Below are 21,386 nucleotides of genomic sequence, written 5' to 3'. Positions count from 1 at the left end.
TGATGGTGTTGGAACAAAGACTGAAGGACATTTTTTGTTATTATTATTTGGGGGAGGGTGCAGGGCAAGTGGGGCTGGGTGGCCTGCCTGTGGCCACATAGCAGGGTGATCTTTCGATGTCTGGGGCCAGATTCGGACCCAGGTGCTCCTGGCTCAAGCGCCAATGCTCTGACTGCCACTCAGCTACCCCTACTATTATTACTATTTTATTTTATTTTGGGTCTTTTTTTTCCCTTCTTTTTGGTTTTTGCAGGGCAGTGGGGATCAGGTGGCTTGCATGTCACATGGCTGGGTGATTATTGGGTTTACGAGGCTGGATATGGACTTGGGTGCTCGTGGCTCCAGGGCTGGTGCTTCATCCATTGCGCCACCTGGCCATACCTACAATTATTACTATTATTTTTGTTTATTTTAATTTTTTTTCTCTCCCCTTTACTTTTTCACCCAAGCAAGTCTATCTATATTCATGGTGGGAGGGGTATTTTGTTTACTTGTAAGCAAGCATCCTTTATTAATGTAAAAAAAAAACCATTCGTACAAAATGAGAATAAAAAAATAAATTTAAAAAAAATTTAAAAAATTAAAAAAAGAAATATATTGGAAATCTATTTGAAATTATCTAAGTAAAAATGACTAAAATTTCCATACTCTGAATCAATGAATCTATTTCAGGGTTTATACCCCCCCCCCCAATGAAGCTATCAATAAGAGGAAAGTTCCCATTTACTGCAAAATATGTAAAGGAGTATTTTTCATGATAGTAAAGAATTGGAAAGTAAGTAGATAGTGAAACAAATTGTGAAATAACTGTAATTGAATGTAATTTGAGCTATAATAAATCATGTATGTGATGAACACAGAGAAGTATAGAAAGATCTACGTGAACTGACACAATGAAGTGATCAGAAGCAAAAATGCAATATACACAATAAAAAACAATGTTAATTGAAAAACATCCCCATCTCACCCCTTTGTGTTGGTGGGAAATTCATGTAATACATTGTACATGTTTTCAATTTCTTTTAAAGTAATGATGAGTTTTACTGATTTTTTGACTTTTTATTTTTTCTTTATTTTGCCTTTAAAATATTATTTATTATATGGGATGGCTCTTTGGGTGGGAGGATAAGAAGGATTATGGAGAAAATTACTATATATATAAAAAATAGAAAACATAAAAAAACATTTAAATAATCATAGAGGTAAAAGATGAAGTTTTGTGAAATATATGATGTGGTGTACCCACAGTTAGTGGACATAACCAAGCAAAGGAGACACAAAAAGAATCATCATACAGGTAGTAAGAGAAGTTAAAGGAATACTATTATTCTATAAGAAACCATAAATGGTTGGACTCTAGAGAAGCATGGAAGGAATTGCAGAATCTGATGCTGAGCAAAGGGAAAACCAAAAGAACAATGTACTCATTAACATTGTGAGATGATCAACCCTGTTGCATGCAGCTACTCTCAGCAACCCTATTAGGCCAACAATAGACAATGCTATCCCTATCCAGAGGAAGAAAAACAAAACAGAACAAATCAAAACAAAAAAACATCCTTCAGAATCAAGAACACTACGTTCACTTTTTTTTAAATAAAATCTCTTCTGTATTTCTTTCCCTTAATTCTAATTCCTCATACCAAAATGGCTAATACGTAAACATGCTTAACACAAATGTGTAAATAAAATATTAACCTGACTGTTTGCCACTGAGGGAAGGGGGGTGGGAAGAAATGGTGAAAGGAAATTTTATAACTTAGAAATATGCAGATGTATATGGATGAATGTTAAAAAAAACTTTCATAACACATATTTGGAAAAGTAAAACACTAAAAATATAATTTTTTTTAAAAAGGAACTGGAGCCAAAAAAAGTGAAAAAGGAAATTTCGTGCAACATAAAATCCAGGAGGAGACAGTAATAGTATGAAATATTATAAGAGATTTAGAAGGCTGATGGAGTCATTTCTTATTGTTCGGTCATTTCAATTGTGTCTGACTCTTCATGACCCCACTGGAGAGTTTCTTAGTAAAGTTACAGGAGTGGCTTTCCCCTTCCTTCTCCAGTTCATTGTACAGATGAGGATACTGAAGAAAACAGCGTTAAGTGACCTGTCCAGGGAAACATATGTTGCAATGTACCTGAGGACAAATTTGAACTCAGGTCTTGATGGATCCAAAGCAGGCACTCTATCCAATGCACCATCTAGCGGACTGAGAAAAGGCCTTTAGATTTGACAATTAAGAAACTGTCACATTGGAGAAAGAAGTTTCAGTTAAATGAGGAAGCCAAGAGAAGGATTCAGAAGTAAGTAAAAGTGATTTAGAAGAGGTAGAAACACCTATCATAGATGATTTTGTTCAAAGTGTTTAGCTAGATGTGGAGTCAAGATGGCAGCATGAGAACAGCCTTTCCTAGAAGCTCTCTCCAAAATATTCCAAAAACCTTAAAATTTTGGCTCTAACTAAATTTTTGAGAAACAGAATTCACAGAAAGATCCAGTGAGGCAATTCTCCAGCCCAAGGGAACCTGGAAGATTTTGGGAAAGCTCTGTTCCATGGGAGCAGAGGGGGCAGAAGCACAGCCAGGAATATCATAGCAGAGCAAAGCAGCTCCATTCTGCTGGACTCCTGGGTGCCTGGGTCCCGGGGAGTACCAGCTCCCAGCAGCAGAAGCAGTTTCCTGACCTGCAACCCAGGGAATACCAAACACAACTTCCAAGGTCAGCGAGGAAACCTATACCAGAGGAAGCATGAAGTCCAGACCAACCTTTCCCTCCAAGGCACAACCAGGGCTGTCAGCACAACCCAGATCCCAGGAAATAGAAGCAGGCCCACAAAGTCACCCAGCATGGAGCCAACCAGCAGCTGCTTCCAGAGTCCTCAGGCCACAGAATGTGTGTGTGTGTGGGGGGGGGCAGACTGTCAAGGTCTCTCCTCTGGTCCTGGGACAGGATTCTTGTGGTTTGTTCATATTCAGACCCTGATCACAGTCTGGGGGCCCCCAATGCCATCCACAGACCAAAGCCTCTCATAAGACCTTGAAGGAACTAGGGTACCTGAGGCGGTGTCTCAATAATACTCAGAAGCTCAAGAAGCACCCTAAAACCAGGGTACAAGCTGAGTAAACAGAAAAATAAAAAAGGAAACTGACCACAGACAATTACTTTGATCCCATGGAAGACCAATACTCAGAAGATGAGAAAGTTCCAGTTTCTCACTGTATACCCTAACAGCAACATGGGGGTGATGTTCAAACTTGAAGGACTCGCTCATTCCATCAGTGCAACAATTGGGAACAATTTTGGGCTGTCTGCAAAGGATAATGCCATCTGTATCCAAATAAAGAGCTGTGGAGTTTGGACAAAGTTCAAGGACTATTCCCTTTAATTTAGAAACAAAACAGGTATCTTATTGTCTGATCTTGTTATCTCTTAGACTTTTTGTCTCTTCCTTAAGGATATGATTTTTCTCTCATCACATTCAATTTGGATCAATGTACAACATAGAAACAAAGTGAAGACTGACAGATTGCTTTCCATGGGGGGGGGAAGTAAGATTGGGGGGAACATTGTAAAACTCAAATAATATCTTTAATAAAAAAAAAGAAAGTTCCAGTTTCTGCATCTAAATCTTCCAAAAAATAAAGAAGTTGATCTCAGAGATCAAAAGAGATTTTAAAAATCAAGTAAGGGAGGTAGAGGGGAAAAATTGGGAAGAAAAATGAGTAAGATGCAGGAAAAACACAAAAACCAAGTCAAAAGCTTAGTCAAGGAGATTCAGAAAAAAGCTGAAGAAAATAACATGCTAATAAGTAGTTGAGGTCAATTGGAAAGAAACAGTTCAAAAAAGGTTAATGAGGAGAAAAATAACCTTAAATAGCAGAATTGGCAATATGGAAAAGAAGATAAGAAAGCTCTTTGAAGAAAACAAATCCATCAAATGTAGAATGGGGCTAAAGGGAAACAATGACTTTGCAAGGAATCAAAACACAATAAAACAATGTCAAAAGAATGAAAAACTAGAAGAAAATATGAAATGTCTCATTGAAAAAAATAACAGATCAGGAAAACAGAACGAGAAGAGACAATTTAAAAATTATTGAGCTACCTGAAAGTCATGATCAGAAAAAGAACCTTGACTTCATTTTTTGAAGAATTTCTACAGCAAAATTGTCCTGATATCCTAGAAGAGAGGGTAAAATAGAAATTGAGAGACTCCACCAAATTCCTACTGAAAGAAATCCAAAAAAAAAAACCCAGGAATATTATAACCCAGTTCCAGAACTCCCAAGTCAAAGAGAAAACACTACAAGCAGCCAGAACAAAACAATTCAAATACTGTGGATCTGCAATCAGGATCACACAGGATTTAGCAGCATCCACATTAAGGACTCAAAGGGCTTGGAATTTAATGTTCTGGAAGGCAAAAGAGCTTGGAATGCAACCAAGAATTAACTACCCAAAAAACTGAACAGCCTCTTTTAAGGGAAAAGATGGACTTTCAACAAAACTGGGGGATCTTCAAGTATAGGACTCAGGTGAAGCATAGAGAGAATGGCCAAGAATGGTAAATTATGAGGGATTTAATGATGATGAACTGTGTGTATTCCCGCATGGAAAGATGATACTGATAATAGTCACATGAACCTTCTCATTTATTAGAGCAGGTAGAAGGAGCTTATATAGACAAGGCACAGGAGGGAACTGAATATGAAGGTATAATATATTTTTAAAATGGAGTCAATGGGTAAAAAGAAATTGTACTGGGAGAAATAGACTAAGGTATTTCATGCAAAATAGTCAAGAAATAACTTTAGTAATGGTATGGAAGAGGGGAAGGTGAGGGGGGCTGAAGGAGCCTTCATTCTCATCAGAAATGGCTCAGAAAGGAAACATCTATACTTAATAGGGCATAGAAATTTAGAAGAAAAAGAAGATAAAGGGGGATGGGAGGAAGGGGATGAGGGAAAGGAAGGGAAGAGGGATGTAGGGGATAGATGAGAGGGTAGATCATGGGAGAGGATAGTCAGATATAACACATTTTCTTTTTTTTACATTTTTTTGCAAGGTGGTGGGACTGGATAGCCTGTAAGGGACCATAAGGCTGGATGGTTGCTGGGTCTCTGGGGGAGAATGCAGGCTTGGGGCCTCTTGACCCCAGGGCCAGTGTTCTGTCTGCTGTGCCACTCAGCTGTCCCACTGCACACTTTTGAAGAGGAAGAGAGTAAAAGGAGAGAGAAGATATAATAATTGATAATGGGGAGAAATGGAAGGAGGAAATTACATGCAGCAAAAAAAAAAATATGTGGAAAAATAAGGAAATAACTTCTCTGATAGACGTATGATAAAGAATGTGATATACCCAAGAGACAAAGCATTATGGTATTGGAACATGGACTGAAGCACATTTTTTCCTCTTTCTTTCACTTTAGTTCTTGTAAGGTTATTTTTGTTATTTTTGTGGGGAGAAGGGGGGTTATGTTTACTTACAACAAGACTATTTTAGTAATGTGCAAATAAGTTAAAAAAATAAGTGGGGAAATGAATTTATTAGTCAAGAAACACAGCTATAATAGTTAACAGAATCAAGTATGCATTTTTAAACATATTTAAAGATAATTATTTGTACATCTGTTTTATGAAAATGGGAGACAGATCCATTTTTTTTGTAAGAAAAAAATAGTGGGGGCGGAGCCAAGGTAGGGGTATGAAGGCAGGAATTCCCGGAAACTCATTCCCCCCAAAAACCATCTCCAAGTTGTCAAATTATGACTCCAGTCAAACTTTAGAGGAGCAGAACCATAGAAATACTGAGTGATACAACTTCCCAGCCAAAGACAACGTAGAAGTTCTGCAGAGATGGTCTGTTTCATCAGGATGAGGTTGGAAAAATCTGCTACAGCCACAGCACAGCCAGGCTGAGTGTCCATGGCAGGCAGGGCAGTTTCCAGACCTCCTGGCCCAGGGATCACCAGGAACAGCTTGAAGGGGTGGTGAGAGAACATCTGCTGCACCAGAGTGAGTGTGGAGCTACTGCCAACCTCAGAGAAGCCCTGTGGTGAGAACCTTCAACAGGAATCCAGGAAGCTAGCCTGCACCTCCAGAGCACACATCCCACAGATGGTAAAGGGGTCAGGGAAGACTGCAAAGGTCTCTCTGCTCTCCCTGGCATGGGACTTGGCTGTTTGCCCACACCCAAATACAGGTTGCAGTTTGGACTCCCATACCACCATAGCTGAGCAGGGACTCTCCTCACAGCTCCAGGGCAGAGGGGAGGACCTGTGGTTACCCACATACCAAAGCACTGGCAATAGGCAGTCAAAGTCTCTCATAAGACCTTAGAGGAATTAAGGTCCTTGTGAGTTGTCCCAAAACCCCTCCCAAAGCCTTGGAATTGCAGTAAATCAGTCATAGGCTGAGGAAATGAGCAAACAAAAGAAAAAAGAAGACTGACCATAGAAAATTACTTTGATCCCATGGAAGATTCAGAAGATGACAAAATTGAAGCTTCTGTACCCAAAACCTCCAAGAGAAACAGAAAATGGACTCAAGCTATGGATAAACTGAAAAAAAAAGACTTAGAAAAGCAATTAAGGGAGGTAGAGGAAAAATTGGGAGGAGAAATAATAGCAATGCAGATAAATCATGAAAACCAAATCAGCAGTCTGGTGAAAGAAATACAAAAAATACTGAAGGAAAAAAATGTTAAAAACCAGTTTAGACCAAATGGAAAAAGCAACACAAAAAACAAATGAGGAGAATGCCTTAAAAATCAGAATTGGCCAGCTGGAAAAGGTGATAAAAAAAACTCTCTAAAGAAAATAACTCCTTTAAAGGCAGAATGGAACTAAAGGAAGCTGATGATTTTGTGAGAAAACAGTAAGAAATAAAACAAATCCAAAAATAAAATTGGAAGAAAATGTGAAACTATCTCATTGGAAAAACAACCAACCTCATTAACAGATCCAGGAGAAATCATTTAAAAATTATTGAGCTACCTGAAAGTCATGAGCAAGAAAAGAGCCTAGACTCCATTTTTCAAGAAATAAGAATTGCCCTGAGATCCTAGAAACAGAGAGTAAAATATAAATTGAGGTAATTTCCCAATCACCTCCTGAAAGAGATCCCAAAAGAAAAACTTCCAGGAATATTATAGACAAATTCCAAAACTCCCAAGTCAAAGAGAAAATACTAAAAAAAGCTGCCAGAAACAAACAATTCAACTACCATGGCTATATAATCAGGATTACACAGGATCTGGCAGCATCTACATTAAGGGCTAGGAATATGATAGGAAAGCAAAAGATTTTTGTTTACAACCAAGAATCGACTACCCATCTAAACTGAACATCCTCTTTCAGAGGAAAAGATGGACTTTCAATGAAACAGGGAACTTTCAAACTTTCCTACTGAAGCAACCAGAGCTGAACAGAAAGTGTGATCTCCAAGTACAGGATGCAGATGAACCACAGAGCAGGTGGATAAGAAGGACTAACTATAAGGAACTTAATGATGTTGAACTGTTTGCATTCTTACATGAGAAGATACTGATAACTCATATGAATTTTCTCATTCACAAAAGCCGTCAGAAGGAGCATATATAGCCAAGGCACAGGAAAAAGCTAAATCTAATGGCATAATACAGTAAAAAGATGGAGTCAATGGGAGATAAAGGAAAGTACTAGGAGGGAGAGAAAGGAAAGGAAGGAGCTAAGAAATTTCACCTAAGAGTCAAGAAAAAGCTTTTTCAATGGAGTGGAATGGGAGAAGGCAAAGAGGAATAAGTGAGCCTTCATTCTCATCAGAAATGGTTCGGGGAGAAAATAACATACACACTTAATAGGGTATAGAAATCTATCTTACCCTACAGAAAAATGAGAGGAAAGGGATAGGATAAGGGGGAATAAGGGGGAGAGAAGGAGGAAATAGGTGATAGAAGAGAGGGAAGGTCGTGGGAGAGGGTACAGAGAGGGAGAATAAAATAAATGAGAGTGGGAAGGAGTAGAACGAAGGAAATACAGCTAGTAATAAAATAAAAAATAAAGATAATACTACAAAAATTTAGAAAACCACTGTTAGAGTGGGAAAAAATTAGAAAATCATGATAGAAAACTGGTAGAGCCAGTGGAATAGCAATTCAATAATGGAAAGTTCAGGAGATGCATATTCCCATTTTTTTACATCTAAGAAACAAACAATATGAAAATATTTTTCTTCTTCATTTCTCAAGCACTCCTAAAATACCAATTCCCAATATCAATAACCTCATAACTGCCAGTGGGAATATTTTACAACTCACTGGCACTATAAGAAAGCAAAAAAGGATGGTTCTTGCTATTAGTATGTGAAAGCAAATACTACTAAAGATGAATTGCTTTAAATTGCTCAAAAAATGTTTTTCTCACAAATGTTAGCTTAACCATGTTAAAAAGGAGAAGAGATAGCAAATGCTGTCTTCTCAACAACAGTAAATTTTTGAAAAAGACTGCTTTTAAAATTTCAAAGAGCAGGCACAATTCAGCATAACATAAAATTTTCACTTAAAAGACTGTCCACAAGATCGATATGTAAGACCATCATATCTCCTTTCCTGATAAACACAGTTGGTATTTAACTAACAACTATATGGAAACCATTTATGTGCTCCTTTTTAAGTATAATTTACTATCATGTGCTTCATTCCAGCTGACGAATTCAAAAAAGCCTTCTTATGTCATTTCTCAACTAACAGAACAAACTAGAATAACAAATTACATAAACTTCTGGAAGAAAATAATATTTGACTGTATCCTGTAGCTGTAAGCTCCAAATTGCCCCCAGAGTGTGTGTGTGTGTGTGTAAGCAGAATATAAATATACATATATACACACACACACACACACACACACACACACACATTCATCTTATGAAGATAGAAGCTGAAAATGTATAGTCTCAGAATGCTTTAATTTTAAATAAAAGATCAACTCCAAAGTGCCATCAATTATGTGCTATTATGACCCTGTCCATATTCAGAAGAGAGAAATCTCTGTCAACTGTGGCACTTAATTATACAATGACATAATCTACATGCACACTATAAACCAGTTACCAGAAATAAAGAACACATAGTACAGTGTCCAAATTACCCAGTGCCAATGGCTATTTTTGCTGCTTCCTCTAAAATGACTTTAAAACTGGATTCCCAAAAAAAGGTCAGCATTGCACTGGGCCATAACGATTTAAATTTTATACGCTTTCACTTTTTAAACTAATTCCTTTTTTTTTTGCAAGGCAATGGGGTTAAGTGACTTGCCCAAGGTCACACAGCTAGGTAATTATTAAGTGTCTGAGGTTGCATTTGAATTCAGGCTCTCCTGACTCCAGGGACAGTGCTATATTCACTGCACCACACTAGCTGCCCCTAAACTAATTATTCTTTAAATTGATTCCATAATATTGACCTCTATTCATTTTCACCATTTCATAAATAAAAAAATAAAAAAGTAAGAAGCACTGTAGATCTCTACCATGGAATAAAGCTAAACCTGGACATATTCCCAGGGCCTCAAAGTCTCAAAATTCACTTTTGATACTCATTCTTTTCGACTGCTTTTGCTCTAGAGCTTAGACCTTTTCAATTGTCTTTCGTTTTCCTGATTTTCTTTTTACAACTTAAATACAAACAGGTTTTCAGGGTCACAAGATAGGACTGACATGAGTTCTCTAATAAATATAAATGCTTTTTTGCATAACACACTAAAAAGAAAAACTTTAATTTAAAACTGTCAAGTGTCAAAGTATATCAGATCTACTCTAAGAAATAAAGCTAAGAAATAGTTCAAAACTTAGTCTTAACAAGAAATATACTATTTCAAATTAAGGGTTTCTCATTATGGAACCATGAATAGATCATGTTTTTGAATAAGATTTTATTAAAGATTAAAATTCACCTAAAATTAAACATCATTTAAAATTTCTCAAGAAAAAAACCAGAAACATAAAGACATTTATCACTGAAGTGAACTTAAATTTATCAAATTTAGAGCTCTCTTTATATTTATATTTTATCTTGTTTTATAAATTCAGATGCACTTTTTAATAAAGGTGCATAAGAAAGAATTTTTTTACTTTACAATTAGTTGTGAGTGGGTTAAGTGGAGGTCTCAGTCTGAAGAAAACTATCAGTCCCTTCAAAATAGGTAAGGGGCCCCAAGTTTCCAAGAACTATCAGTCCCTTCAAAATAGGTCAAGGGGGGGCGAGTTTCCAAGGATCCCCCCAGATCACATGTCAGGTATCATCACAGCAGCTGTCAATAACCACAAAAATCCCCCATACTATTGCAATGCTTGAGTCAATCATTTGAGAGGTCAACATACATTAGGAAGGTTGTGGTTTTTGCCTATAAAGCTTGGCTGTTAATGCTTCTCAGGCAGCCTCCACCCCTGGATGTCCCCTTTGTACCCTGGGAGGACTGCCCGCATCTTGCAAGATTCTAATAAATGACATTCCGCTCTGAACTTTGAGAAGCCTCTGAGTGGTCAATTTGAGTAGGGGTCTTCAGCATCCCATATGGTTTGGGGGCTCTTCCAGGATCCAGTGGTCTTCCTGGAGATGGTGACACACCCTCAGATGGAGACAGGTGCCTATGGAGAGATTTCTCCAATAGTCCCCAGTCTTAGCGTGTTGCTTCCCTCTTGTTAGATAAACAGCCAGAAGCAGAGGAACTCAGTGAGGAGAATCTAAAAGTGAAAGTAGACAGAGATCCTGACGGCCAGCACAGTCTGAAAGACCTACATGTGAAGCTCGAGGTAAGCACTGGGGAGTCTAGGGGTCTATAGACCAGGTCAAGGGAGATTAGCTCCCTAACAAATTGTTGAGAGGACTGCTACTGACCCCAGTGGGAAGGACTCTCTGAGTGGAGCTCTCAGGTGACTGTTGGTGTGAGGGTGACCTCCACTGTAGGAATGGGGAAGGTGCAGTCCAAAGTTCCAGGTCAGGATCCTAGTCAGGACATTCCAGTCGATAGCCCTTTGGGAAATTGACTTGACTACAGAACTGGGAAGTTCCCCCAAAATACAAAGGGAAAAGCAAAAAGAAAATGATTAAATTTTGTTGTTTTGTTTGGGTAGGCCATGACTTGGGAGGAGGAATAATTTGGCCAAAATTTGGTTCCACCGAGGATTGGGTCTGTCAGCAATTAAATTTATATGTAAATGGGAAGAGTCCCTTATGCCCAGAGGAATGGGCTTATGCAAGCCTCTGGATGCCAGAGGTGACCAAGATCCTCCTTAGTAAAGAAAGTGGGTGATAGGAAGGGAAGGATGCGGGGGAGGCTCCAGAGTCGGACAAACAGTGGGACACCTTCATTGTTCTCCCTCCCCCCATATGCTCCCCCTCCCACTGTGGTGCCACCCCTGGCACTGCCAGCTGAAGGACCCTTTTCAAATTTTAGGAGGGAGCTAGAGCAGTTGAAGCAGGATGTGAGGAATCTCCCCATTTAGGGACTCTGAGGGCACAGGTACAAGCACCGAAAACAAAAGGAAGATTTGTTCCCATTAAGAGAAGTCCTGATGGGGGGACCACAAGGGGGAATAGGATTTGTTAATGCCCCTATTACAGGGGCTGAATTAAGGAATTTCAAGAAAGACCTGGTTTCAATCATGGAGGACTCCATAGGGGCCTCCAGACAGATCAGTTTCTGGGTCCTAACATCTATTCATGGCCAGAGCTGATGCATGTTCTTAACATGCTATTCACCCATGAAGAGAGGGCGACAATTAGGACCACAGCCATGAGGGAGTGGGAAAGGAGACACCCACCCGCTGTGGGAGTAATACCAGCAGATCAGAAGTACCTGGTGGCTGACCCAGGTTGGGATAATAACAATCAGGGCCATTGGCAACACATGCAGGAATCATTGTAGGGGTCAGGGGTTCACAAAAATCCCCACCTAGAGCCCTTGATAAATGCAAAAGTGGGGCCATCAAGAGAAGTAGTTTTCTTGGTGGACTCTTCACTGCCAGAACTTCAATTATGAAATTACCAGGGAAGAACAAATTGTCATCCAAGGTTTTGTTAGTTTACAAGTGTTGGAGTAAATCTTGGAGGAGTTTAGTAGCACAAGTTGGAGTATTGCAGTATGTAGATGATATTTTGGTAGCTGGGAAAACTAGAAAAGAACTCACCAGAGTGACCATCATTTTATTGAACTATTTGCGCTCCCAGGAGCTAAGAGTTTCCCCTGGAAAAATTACAGTTTCTGGAAAAAGAAGTGAAATATTTGGGACATTATATAAGTGAAGGGAGAAAAAGATTAGATCCTGCCCGAGTCAAAGGGATTCTACAGTTGCCTAAACCAGAAATGAAAAAGGTGCTTCTGAAATTTTTAGGGTTAGTGGGATATTGTAGAAATTGGATTGATGGGTATGCTCTGCTGACCCGACCCTTATATGCCAAATTCTCAGAAGAAAAGCCAGAGAAAATTAGGTGGGAACCAGAGGAAGAGCAGAGTTTTGAACAACTTATATCAGCCCTTATAGCAGTCCCAGTACTGCTCCTACCGTCATTAGAGAAGCCCTTTCTTCTGTTTGTAAATAATGAGAAAGGGGTGGCCTTAGGAGTCCTAGCCCAAATTAGAGAAGGGCAACATCCCCTAGTTGCCTTTCTCTCAAAAATGCTAGACCCAGTGGCAAAGGGGTGGCCGACATGCATCCAAGCAGTGGCAGCCACTGCTCTTCTGGTGGAAGAGAGTAGAAAATTAATCTTTGGAGGCAGCATCATTGCAAGTGTCCCACATCAGGTCCAATCTATCTTGAACCAACAAGCTGGAAGGTGGCTAACTGATTCTAGAATCTTAAAATATGAGGCAATCTTATTGGAAAAAGAAGATCTGATAGTGGCGCAGGATTCCAATCTGAACCCAGCTGGTTTCTTGTCCACCTCTCCAGGGGAACATATGCCTTTGGAACATGATTGTCTTGATGTAATAAATTTCCAGACTAGAGTTAGGGAGGACTTACAGGAAACCCCTCTGCGAGGCGGGGCCAAATGGTTTGTACATGGATCCTCACAGGTAGTAGAAGGGAAAAGGAAGAATGGGTATGCCATAATTGACAGAGATGGACGTCCATAGTTCAGGCCAGCTCCTTACCAAAAGGGTGGTCAGCCCAGACATGTGAGCTAATAATTAGAGGGAAGAAGTGGAACGGTCTATACTGACTCAAAATATGCTTGGGGAGTAGTAAAAATTTGGGAAGAGGTATGATCAATAGCAAGGGTAAGGAACTGGCACATGAGGACCTGATAATTGAGGTTCTGAACAACTTGGTATTACCAAAGCACATAGCAATTGTCCACATAAAAGGACACCAGATGGGGAACTCATTCAAGGCAAAAGGTAATCGCCTAGCTGATGAGGAGGCAAAACGGGCAGGGAAGGAGAAATCTCAGAGATTAGAGGATATGATGGTACTGGTACCCGCATTGCCCCAAGATCTACCACCACCATCCCTTACCTCAGAAGAACAAACAAAGCTCCAGGAGTTGGGAGTGGAGAAAGATGGGAAGGGGTATTGGTTTCTACCTGATGGTAGGGAGGTACTGACCAAGGCAGGAATGAGACAGGTGCTCCAATACCTACACCAAGGCAGTCATTGGGATGTCCAGAACCTGTGTGATGCCATATTGACCAGGTATGTGACCTCTGGATTATATACTTTGGCTCACAAGATAATAGATGGCTGTATTATTTGTCGAAGGACTAATAAGACGGCCCTAAAGTGGACCCCTCCTGGTGCGAGGCCTTTTCAAGCCATACAGGTGTACTTCACTGAGCTGCGACCAGTGGGGCGTCTCAAGTACTTGCTGGTCGTAGTGGACCACCTAACCACATGGGTAAAAGCTTTTCCCATCTCCCAAGCTACTGCGACAGCAATTGCAAAAGTACTTTTAGAACAAATCATTCCAAGGTACGGTGTGGTGGAGTGTATAGATTCAGATCAGGCCACTCACTTCACAGCCAAAATCCTCTGGTCCCTGACAGAGGATTTAGGGATTTCTTGGGACCTGCATACCCCCTGGCATCCACCCTCTTTGGGAAGAGTGGAGAGAATGAACCAGGAAATTAAGGAACAACTGACCAGATTAGCTTTGGAAATTCAATTGTCTTGCACTAAGTGCTTTCCCCTTGCCCTGCTGAGGATCAGAACAAAACCCCATAGGGATGTTGGGCTATCTCCTTATGAAATGCTGTTTGGTCATTCATATCTGGGGTGGAGGGAGAGGGAAACCAATGGATCCAATATTTGAAACTAGGTATTCATTTTTACACACCACACCCAAGTGAAAGGACCAGTAGACCAGGAACTAGGTTCTGATTCAGGCCTGGCAAGAGGACAAGCTGACCCCAACCTGGGAGGGTCCATTCCAGATCCTTCTGACCTCTGACACAGCTGTCTGATCCCAAGAACATGGTTGGACGAATCTAGAGAATGGACAGTTGAACCTCGGGATCCATGTTCTGGAGAATTGAGGCTGAGACTACGAAGACTCTAATGACCCCATACCAGATTCTTGGACTAAGTGGCTTGGTGTTGATCCTGCTAAGTCTTTTTATCTTTCAGATTGGCTTCATTGCATGCATAATCAATAGGAATTTTAGATTGTTCTCTATTACTAGTGGTAATTATAGTGAAACTCCTGGGGATGGCCAAAATGAGCTTCCCATACCTGATCGCTCTATGTGGGCTGGTCATTAAGCCCCTAATGAGTTTCCCAATTTCCACCCCACCCCCTTATAATTTTGAGAATAGTTTAATTGGAATGATACAGACCATAGCTGATACATTTAAGGTTAAAAGTTGTTGAGAGGTAATGCTCCAGTGTTTTGAGGAAGTGAGAGACCTCCATTAGTAGAAATTAGAGGAGGGATTGAGTGGGTTAAGTGGAGGACTCTAAGTCTGAAGAAAAGAACTATTAGTCCCTTCAAAATAGGTCAGGGGCCCCTAGTTTCCAAGAACTATCAGTCCCTTCAAAATAGGTGGGGGGGGGTGAGTTTCTAAGGACCCCCCACCCAAGAGCAGATGTCAGATATCTTCACTGCAGTTGTCATAACCACAAAAATCCCCCATACTATTGCAAGGCTTGAGCCAATCATTTGAGAGATCAATATAAATTAGGAAGGTTGTGGTTTTTGCCTATAAAGCTTGGCTGCTAATGCTTGTCAGGCAGCCTCCACCCCTGAGTGTCCCCTTTGCACCCTGGGAGGACCACCCACTTCTTGCAAGATTCTAATAAATGACATTCTGCTCTGAACTTTGAGAAGCCTTTGAGTGGTCTGTTTGAGTAGGGGTCTTCAGCATCCCATATGGTTGCTTGAGTGTGTGTGTGTGTGTGTGTGTGTGTGTGTATGTCTGTGTATTTACATATGTTACATAAAACATACCACCCTAAATTTTCTTGATCTAAAGGTCTCTGATTTATCAATTGTAACCTATCACAATCCTTTATAACCCTGTCTGCTTTCTTTTCTCTCTTTTTTTTGTTGGTTTTTTTTTTGCAAGGCAATGGGGTTAAGTGGCTTGCCCAAGGCCAGACAGCTAGGTAATTATTAAGTGTCTGAGGTCAGATTTGAACTCAGTTACTCCTAACTCCAGGGCCAGTGCTCTATCCACTGCGCCATCTGGCTGCCCCTGCTTTCTTTTCTCTTGCAACTGAGTTGCTAAGCTCTGCAGGGGGGAAAAAATTTATGCATGAGTGTCACTACAAATTTATGTCTGCTGACATTAGCTAGACACTTGTTATGTGGTATAGAGGAATCCTCACCTTTAATACAATTCCTATCAAATTCCTCCCAACATCTGCTCCAAACATTAGGTACTTTACTCAACTCCAAATTTCCTTCTTATAAGAGCATTTTTCTCCTGCTTAACTGAAAAGATTGAGGCTTTTTACACAAGAAGCCTGGATTGATACTATATATAGGAATGTAACGGTTCCATATTAAGAAAAGTATAAACATAAAAGACCATAAAATAAATATACAATAAACATAGATAATCTTAATATGTGGTTTTCTAATTCAATATACAGCCTGGAAAGATCTTCATGCATGGTTCAGTGGCCCTATTTCTATTTTTTGACAGTAGCACTTTGGATAATATGATGGCTTACTTACAGATTCCTAGAAAAATAATGGAAACATTAGTATAGTATCAGGACATAAAATAAATATGCATAAGTCATCAGCATGACTTTCTATTACCAAAAAATCAAGAGCTCAAAGGAAAATTGCATGTAACAAGGTTAAAATAAAGTACAATATAGTTACCTACATCCAAGACAAAAAGAAGAACCACATATGAATTCAAACTCAAAGCACTATACAAAATAAACACAAGCCTAAAGAAGTGTAGATATTAACCACTCATGAGGGAGGTTGAGGAAATATACATAAAATGAGATTACTAAATTAGATTTGCTTATTGAGTGCCATAACATTCAGGTTGCCAAAAAGTTCTAAAAAGGTAGAAAAAAATATTTCAAAAATGAAGAATGAGACTAGCAGAAGAGGCTGGGCATGCAAAATACAAAAGCAAATGGAAAATAATGTCATAAAACCAAATAAAAAAACAAATGGAAAAAGGAGGGCAACCTGTTGGAAATTAGGTACAGAGTTGGGGCGGAATCAAGATGGCGGAATTAAGGCAAGAATTCTCGTAAGTTCTCCCATAGACCACTCCAAATACTCTTAAAAAATGACTCTATCCAAATTCTAGAGTGGCAAAACCCTCAGAAGACTGTATGATACAGTTTTATAGCCCAAGGCAATGTGGAATATTTGCAGAAAAGGTTTTTTTTCCACTGGGGTTAGAAAGAGTTGCAGCACTGCCTGGGATGTGCCAGAGCAAATAGACTCTGACTAGCCAGGAACAGTCCATGGGGTGCCAGAGTCCCTGGTGGCACCTGGGTTCATGGCAATAGTGGCAATTTCAAACTGCTCAGCCCAAGGATGCCAAGGACAATTGGGAAAGACAGTGGGGAAGTTCTGCTGCAGCCCAGTTCAGCACAGCCTCAGTATAGACACAGGTCCTGGAAACCAGGAGCAGGCCTGGAGAGTCACTTGGCAGGGAGCGACCCAGCAGCTTTCACAATACTTTGATCCAGCTTGTAGTCTGAAACATCAGTTTCAGTAAAAGGAGGTTTAGGTCATAGCCGAACAGGGATTCTCCTCATGGTTTCAGGATAGAAACATCCACAGAGCAGAGCACAGGCCAAGAAAACAGTCAAGAGTGTCTCAATAAAACCTTAAAGGAATTGAGGTCCCTGGGGAGGGTATCCCTAAAAACAGCCTCAAAAACCATTAAAATCTTTGGACAGTGAATCCTCCACCCCGGGAATAGAGCCCTATCTTAACAAAGAGCTAAAAATCAAGTCCTAGGCTGGGGAGATGAGCAAACAACAGATGAAAAGAAATCTGACCATGGGCAATTACTTTGGTCCTATGGAAGAACAGAATTCACACTTATAAGATAACAAAGTCAAAGCATCAATAGCCAAAGCCACCAAGAAAAATATGAATTGGTATCTGGCTATGGAAGAGCTCAAAAAAGATTTTTAAAGTGAAGTAAGGGAGAGAGAGAGGGAAAAAATTAGGAAGAGAAATAAGAGTAATGCTGGAAAATCATGAAAACTAAGTCAGATTGGTTTAGAAATTAGAAAAAAATAATGAAGAAAATAACATCATAAAAACTACTTTGGGTCATATGGAAAAAGCAGTTCAAAAGGTCAATGAGAAGAATGCCTTAAAAAGCAGAATTGGCCAGCTGTAACATGGTGTACAAAAGCTCTCTGCAGAAAGTAATTCCTTAAAATGTAGAATGAAGTTAGGGGAGGCGAATGACTTTATGAAAAATCAAAAAAATGATAAAAACCTAAAATCAAAAGCCCCAAAAATGAAAAACTAAAAGAAAATGTGAAATAACCCATTGGAAAAAGCCAAAACCCAAAAAATTAAAAACTAGAAGAAAACATAAAATATCCCATTGGAAAAAGAACTGACAAGGAAAACAGATCCAGGAGACATAACTTAAAAATTACTGAACTACCTGAAAGTTATGACCAAAAAAAGATCCTAAACTTCATTTTTCAAGAAGTTCTCAGGGCAGCTAGGTGGAACAGTGGATAGAGCCAGGAAGATTTGAGTTCAAATATAGCCTCAGAGGGACTTCCTGACAAGATGGCGGAGAGAAGACAGGCACAGTTCTAAAGTCTCCTGATCTTTCCCCATCTATCCTATGAAACAAACCTCTTAACAGAAATCCGACCCACAAAAGCCAGGAAAAAAAAAAGCCAGGAGAAAGAACATCTACCTCAGGATTTGTCTTCCAAAGCTGTAGATGAATCCCAGCAGGTACATCCAGGCAAAGAGGGCGGATCAGCCCGATTAACAGCTGAACTGGAGCTGGGAAGTCTGAGGGCCCAAGAGAGGGACATGCTAGATCAGCTGCGGGTCCAGACAGCGGAGGCTAGAGACAAATAGGCAGTAGAGGCACTGGTGTTGGCACTGACCCTCTGGAACTTGCCAACAGGGTTGGGGGGAGAATTCCAGTGCAGGAGAGCTGGGGATACCATCCCTGGGCTCTTCTGGTCTGAGGAACTCTGAGTCTACACCTCCATTGCTGCCTAGGCCTCCTCTCAGAACAAACAATTACAGACTACTTCTGCCTCAGGCACAGGCGTGTGAACAAAAGAACCAGCCCAGTTGACAATAGGGAGAGGAATGACCTCACCCCAGGGCAGAGCCCACCATTAATTGGAAGGCAAAAGGATTCAATAGCTTCAACCCCTCCTTCAAGCTAAGTAAGAAGGCCTCAATCAAAGTCACAGACACTACAGAGAAAGGAACCAGCAATTCCTACTTGCCAGCCAAATAAACTGCACTCAGTGAGTAAAGCCTCTAGGGATCCCAACACCACACCCCTTTGAACCAGCCCCTCCCCAATTCAAGATCTTAGCAAAGTGAAGAAGGGCCAGCAGAAAGGTAAATCCATAGTAAAATTCTTGGAAGGAAAACACCCTAACTCAGAGAGACCAAGAACCTCTGAGGAGAATATGATTTGGTTGCCAGCACAGAAAGACTTCTTTGAAGAAATAAGGAAGGAGTTTAAAAATCAACTGGAAAATTTGGGAGAGACAAGTAATACCTTGCAACAAAAAAACAAATCCTTGAAAAATACAATTGGTCAAATACAAAATGAGAATAAATCTCTCAGCTCCTCAACTGGACAAATACAAAATGAGAATAAATCTCTCAGATAATCAATTGGACATATACAAAAATAAGAATAATTCTCTTGGATCCTCAATTGGGCAAATGCAAAAAGAAAATAATTCTCTCAAAACCTCAATTGGTCAAATGGAAAACTCTTTCAAAAGAAGAACTGACCAACTGGAAAAGGAGTTGCAAAAGGTTAATGAATAAAATTCCACCCTAAAAAAAGAATGGAGTCTGCAGAAACTAATGAATTGGAAATCAAGTAAATGTCCTTCAATTGGGGAATGGCTTAGCAAACTGTGGTATATGTATGTCATGGAACACTATTGTTCTATTAGAAACCAGGAGGGATGGGAATTCAGGGAAGCCTGGAGGGATTTGCATGAACTGATGCTGTGTGAGATGAGAAGCAGAAAAACACTGTACACCCTAACAGCAACATGGGGGTAATGTTCAACCTTGATGAACTTGCTCGTTCCCTCAGTGCGACAATCAAGGACAATTTGGGGCTGTCTGCAATGGAGAATACCATCTGTATCCAGATAAAGAGCCATGGAGTTTGAGCAAAGTTCAAGGACTATTCCCTTTAATTTAGAAAAAAAAACAGATATCTTATTGTTTGAGCTCGTTATCTCTTATACTTTTTGTTTCTTCCTTAAGGATATGATTTCTCTCTCATCACAATCAATTTGGATCAATGTACAACATGGAAACAAAGTAAAGACTGACAGATTGCTGTCCGTGGGTGGGGAGAATAAGATTGGGGGAAAAATCGTAAAACTCAAATAAAATGTTAAAGAAAAGAAAATATTGTTTCACTGACTTGTTCTTAAACTCCTCCATTCACTGTTTAATATCCAATTAGCCATTATTTTTATTTGGTCCTTTATTAGATATAATTTTATTGCACTGTATCTGAAAAGGATGTATCTAATTACTTGGCATTAGCTAAGAAATGGTCAATCTCTGTAAAGTTATTATGAAATACTGAAAAAAAATGTACTCCCTATTTGGCATAGTAACAGTCCTTTTTTCCTCCACAAATGTCAGCTAACAACCCCAACTCCTCCCCAAACATGTTGAGGAGACCTGTAGTTGGCATTGATCTTGGTGTAATTTCCTGTGTGGGAATGCCAGGAGGTATGCCCATCGTGCCTGGTGGGTTTTCAGGGGGTGGGGCAGCCCATCTAGAGGTGCTTCTTCTGGACTCACCACTGAAGACATCTACAAATGCACTGTAGACTAAATGCACCAAAAGAAAAAGTATTCCACGGTTTCCCAAAATTTAAAGTAATCAAATCTGCAGCCAAGGTGGTAGCAATTTAAAAGTGATATTTAAGCTACTGTGCAAATCTAGACATTCTGAAAACCTGAATGATTGCAGAGGGAGAAAAGTGAATAACATTAAACTTTATCAGTACTATAAACAAGTGGAAATACCATATTTGACAATATTTGGGGATAAAATCTATTCTCACTAAAAAAAAAAAAAAAAAGAAAAGAAAAAAGTATATTCCTTTCTATTCCCATTCAGTTCTCTCTAGACAGCGATTCTATCTTGCTTTTCTAAAATTCTATTTCACTCCTTTACTTCTTTTTTTTGTTAGATTTATCTAATTCTGAGAGGAACTATAAGGTGAACACTATTACTGTACCACTATCTACTTCTACTTGTAACTCATTTTTTTAAAATTTAGATGCTATAGCAATTGGTGCTATATTAGTTTAGTATTCATATTGCTTCATTACTCATTGTACCATTTTTAATAATATAATTTTGGTATTTACCTATATTAACTCTATCTTAGCTTTAATTTTGTATGAGATCATGACTGGTACTTCTACTTTTTTTTTATTGGCTGAAGCATAATAAATTCTTCTCCAATCCATTACTTCAGCTTTGTATCACTAATTTTTAAATGTGTTTCTTATAAAACATTATTGTCAGATTCTGATTTTTAATATATTCTGCTTTTCATTCATTCATGTTTTATGAGTAAGTTTAACCAATTCACATTCAAAGTCATAATTATTTGTGTATTTCCTTCCATTCTATTTTTTCTTTATACCCTATCCCTCCTCATATGTCTGATTTATTTCTAACTACTACTTTTCTAATCTTCAAT

At 39.4% G+C, this 21,386-nt stretch overlaps 1 protein-coding gene across 4 annotated transcripts in view; it reads right to left on the bottom strand.

Annotated features, from left to right (window-relative positions):
• CCDC91 (coiled-coil domain containing 91) overlaps positions 1–21,386 on the bottom strand; it is a 414,466-nt gene that overhangs the window by 328,248 nt on the left and 64,832 nt on the right. Inside the window, exon 2 of one of the 4 annotated variants that reach the window (XM_074225704.1) lies at positions 4,113–4,187. The exons of the other annotated variants lie outside the window; for them this stretch is intronic. The gene's annotated coding sequence lies outside the window, so the exon portion shown is untranslated. The remainder of the gene's footprint in view (positions 1–4,112; positions 4,188–21,386) is intronic. 4 annotated transcript variants of the gene reach the window in all.

The sequence above is a fragment of the Macrotis lagotis genome, chromosome 2 (genome assembly GCF_037893015.1).
Source record: "Macrotis lagotis isolate mMagLag1 chromosome 2, bilby.v1.9.chrom.fasta, whole genome shotgun sequence".
Taxonomy (NCBI): Eukaryota; Metazoa; Chordata; class Mammalia; order Peramelemorphia; family Peramelidae; genus Macrotis; species Macrotis lagotis.
This window is presented reverse-complemented; position numbering and strand designations above follow the sequence as displayed.